Raw genomic sequence first — 4,845 nt, forward strand, 5'->3', positions numbered from 1 at the left:
GCTGTGTTTTTTTTTGTCAGCATCACCAAAAAAAAAAAAAAGATATTTAAAGGTGGGTTTCAAAAGAGAGCAGTGGGATAACTTGTAGATGCTTACGGGAAATATTCTTCTCAAAGCATGAGTGGGAACATGTAGAGCGCCCGAGAGGATCCCAGCAGAGCTGTTCCTGAGGTGATTCCCGCTCTGGGATCTGGCGGCTTGGGAAGGTTTTCACCACGTAGCTCCTGGGAACTACCCCTGCATTCTTTGCGCTTGAAAATCATGGAATCATAGACTGGTTTAGGTTGGAAAGAACCTTGAAGATCATCTAGTTCCACCATGGGCAGGGACACCTCCCACTAGACTAGGTTGCTCAAAGCCCCATCCAGCCTGGCCTTGAACACCTCCAGAGATGGGGCAGCCACAGCCTCTCTGGGCAACATGTGCCACTGTCTCATCACCCTCACAGTAAAGAATTTCTTCCTAATCTCTAAATCTCCCCTCTTTCAGTTTAAAACCATTACCCCTCGTCCTGTCACTGCATTCCCTGATAACGAGTCCCTCCCCATCTGTCCAGTAGGCCCCCTTTAGGTAGTGGAAGGCCGCTATACCTGTGAAAAGTAAGGTGTGAATTTATAAGCATAAAGATGACAGGGGTTTTCTGACTTTAGATACTGTTTTTGCCATTTTGTAATATTGTGCCTTTCAAAATTAAGGTTAGTTTTATGTCACCATAGCTGAACAGCAGTAGTTGTAGATGCTAAATGAACAGAAGCCTTGTTAGTTTTGATCGTTTAGTACCCAGAGAAGTGATTTCAGTTAACAGAAAAATATCTTCCTTTGTTTGTCAGACACAGGCCATATCCCAGCTCTGCTCTGAAACACCGTGACATGCCTTCTGCTCCATATACAGCTGCCACAGGGCTCTGTGGCTGAGGTGGAACTGGGCATTCACCGGCAAAGCAGTGGAATGAACATGTGAAAGAAGAGTGCCAGGTGACTTCCATAGATACCTCATACGACAAGGGAAAAAGTGCACCTAGCCCAGTCATGTTAACTGATCTGTTAGGATATGCCTTTCCAAATTTGTGTAATGAGATTTTCAGCCAATTGCAACAAGATATATTCAGATAGTTTTTACTGTGTTTTTTAACAGAATTGTTTTTCTCTCACTGTTTTTCCTGTGAACAAGGAAGAAGCATAGTGCCACTTAAATATGTGAGTCAATCTTCTCGCAAAAGACAGCAGACTAAAATAAAACTGTATCTATGTAGTTTTGAATGCTTAATTCCATTTTAGAAACCCATGTATGCCTTTTTCAGTTACACATAGTTTTCTGAAACAAAATTACTTGACATTTTCTGGTTTGTATTTCAGTTCAAAGGTGATTTTTTTCTAGAAAGCGTGGGGAAGAAACTGAAGTAATCCCTTCTAAGCTATCTGTTTCCAGGGAAAAGTGTCCCTCCATCTCCAACATATGTCTGGTCAGAAAATCATGCTGAAGTTCAAAACTATAAATTGATTTATTATCAGAAAAAAAGCCAAATAGGAACAAACTGAGGTCAGTATTTTGGAAAGTATTAAAAGCTGGCATTTCCTTGAAACTAAGGTGAAGGATTTGGACTGGTATTTGTTAAAGTTCATTTTATGAAATGAATTGGTTAAGAAAATCCCAGTTAAGGATTGCTCATGTAAAGAGATCATATTATGTTTGCTGAAGGTAGAAAACCTTGTAAGTTTTGCAGACCAAAACCGTAAGATCAATAAACATAGGAAAAGCTGCTGGTAGAGCTGACGGAACTTGAATAAATGCTCAAATCTCAATAGCTTTGGCTTTTTTATTTTAATTTTATTGATTCTAGGGCCTTAAGTCCTTCTCTTCACCTTAGGTGGTGTACAGATAAATGCTGTATGTAAAATGAGTTGTAGACTACAAACCCTCAGGCTTGTGCATGATTAATTTCTCATACAGTTGATGATTGCATTGAAATAGGACTATTCATAGTGCACACATATGTGCAAAATACATGACTTATGGTCAGATGATTATAGATATATCTAATGCCTTGCAAAAAGATCACCAATAACTTTTGCAACATTTTTTTCCTTTTAAGCACTAGAATATTGAGTATATAATTTAGCATAATATGAGATAAAGTAGAAAAAGCAAATCGACAAAAGTAAGTGATGTCTACCAAGTAGGCATAAACTTGGCAAGGTGGGTTGTTGGGTTGTTTGGGTTTTTTCTGCTTTCATCTGCCTTCTATTTCCATCAGCTAGATGAAAAACCTTGAAGTATGGTTATAAAACAACTGTAAAAATAGCACTGAAAGGCTGCATTTCAGTTATTTCCCTAGGCTGTGTATCAACTGCGCTCACCACAATAAAAAACATTCTAATTGCCATTCCTGTAAGTTCTCCTTGGCATCTGATAGGCAAGTGATATTCTTTCTGGCTCATGAATCATCACTGGAAATAAATAGCTCCAGAATAGAAAATGGGTTAGAATAGAAAATGATTGTGGATGAGCCAAAATAGAATCCAAAATAGAAGAGCTTATGCTCTTCACTGTATTGTCTCTGCGCTGGGAAGAGGAGTGTGTAGTAGTAGATGATGTAAATGATGCCAAATGAAAACAGAGATGTAGCGAGAAACAAAGGCAACAGTTTTACCCAGTCATTTTCCTACGATGATTAAACATATTTTGTCGTAATTAGCAGAGATTATGTATTATCTGTCACATGTCATACAAGGAGTACTGGGCCAAATGTGCAAAACTAGAGCGTGGCATTGCAGGTGTGCTCTGTGCTTGCCAGTTACAGCAAGTGCCTGCGAGCGCATTGCCTCTACATGAAGTCTTCTTGAATGTTTTGTGCCTGAAGTTTTAGGCTTGGCTTTCCTGGCGTATTTTTTTTTTGCTTGCAATTTCAAAAACTAGAGTGGCTACTGCAGTCATACTCTCTTGATGATGCCAGGGTTTGAGTTCTTTTCTCTCCCCACTCTCAGTCCCAGCCCCTAGAAAGTCCTTCTGTATAATTTCTTGTTAGACAGGATTGGCAAAGCAGGAGGCAATTTAGCACTAAAGAAATAACAAACTGTATGGAACTGGGAAATTGTCTAGAGAAGATTTCACATAAATAGAAACACTTATCACAAAAGCAGAAGCATATTGTATAAAATAAACACGTTTGAACACAATTAGACATACCATTATACACAAAAAGCCGTATGTAGACATACCACATAAATAGGTGTATTTTTAATCAGCAGCTTCTTTGCACTATCATCACCAGTTAGATTTCCTTTTCTGATCTCACTGCTTTACCACTATCTGGATTTCAGCATGTTTAAAATACATTTACTGCTTTTGTATTGTATGGTGACTTTTGTCTGAATGACTAAATGTGTAGAGTCCTATAAATGGATGCACTTTTACGATGTATTGCAGGAAATGTTCAAGTGTTATGGAAGTAAATATCATGAAGGATAAATGGAGAGAGAGTACACATTTTTTGAACACTGAGAACATTAGATAGGCAATGAACTGTTGAACTAATACAAAACTGGGATAGAATATCAAGTGGCATTGAAGTAAGAATTGATCTTTTCATTTTTCTATATCAGTAATGTTCTGTAGTTTTGAGGTTCCCGTTGTGGGGTGTATATATGTGCTAAAGATGGCAGAGGAAGAGGTTACTCTACACTTTATTGTGGAAGCTGCTTGTCTTCTGTGCTTCTGAAGTGAGGGAAGGGTCTGTTTAGTATAATGATTTTCATTGTAGGTTAAACAAGGCTATTTTGTTCTTACATACAACTATGCTCAAAAGGTTTTTATCCAAAATATCCTATAATTCCTAACTCTGGTACAACTCTGAGAATAGGAGCCCGTCTATAGGTAGGGATTCTGGGGTTATCAGTGTATTTCTGAAAGTTATTTTCATTGCTCTGGATCTGTGGATCAGAGGCAGATGAATTTACACAAGTGAGTCTGATGTAAGCTAGAGCATCAGATTTTATCTAATTTTCATCTAAATTATATGGAAAGGCTTGAGTATTAAATACAGTGGTTGCTAACAGGGAAAAAAAAGAAATTGCATTTTTTGTAGTGCTTGTGTCCAATTAATTATTATTATTCTACTTTTTTTTTGTGTTCTTTCCAGCTTATACTATAATAATATTATACATTGGTAGGAGACTGAACAGTTCCACTGTGTTCCAGGTTTTCACCTGTAAAAACACTGATCCTCTTCATCTTTTCAAATAGAGTTTTTAGGCATTTGGGTTTTTTAGCAGTTAACAGGTACTGAGATTTCGAATGTTAAAGGTTTTCAGCTGACTCCTGCATGTATGCATTGTGACTACAAAATGATCAGGTCCTTTTTGAAGAAAAGCCACTGTGATTTGTCTCCCATTTTGGAAGCAGATCCTATAATTCTGAAAAGAGCTACCGCTGCAATCCTTTGTTCTGCCATAAACTGGTGAAAATGTCTTCCTCCGATCCCTAGGGATTTGTTGCCATTCTGTGTCTGCAAGGGCTACGTTTTAATTTATGAAAATGCTCAGAATTAGCTTACATGCTTATTGTCATTTGTGCTGCTTTTTTTTTTTTTAATTCTAAATTTTAAAGAGCAAGATGTGCTATAATTAAACTTTTTATGTCATCTCTTTGTAGTGAAAAGAATCACTGATGACTGTGTCATCACTGTGTAATTCCGCCCCGTGGAAAGGGCTTACACAGACCTAAATGACTCATAGGCCTCCCCTACAGGGCCGGATTTCGCTTTTATAGCTCAAAAAGCGTGTGCAGCCCAGCCTTGCTGACCTGACCTCAAACCCCGGCCTTCCCCCTGGAGGTGCTGCCGGGGG

Source organism: Charadrius vociferus, unplaced genomic scaffold (genome assembly GCF_000708025.1).
Source record: "Charadrius vociferus isolate BGI_N301 unplaced genomic scaffold, ASM70802v2 scaffold325, whole genome shotgun sequence".
Taxonomy (NCBI): domain Eukaryota; kingdom Metazoa; phylum Chordata; class Aves; order Charadriiformes; family Charadriidae; genus Charadrius; species Charadrius vociferus.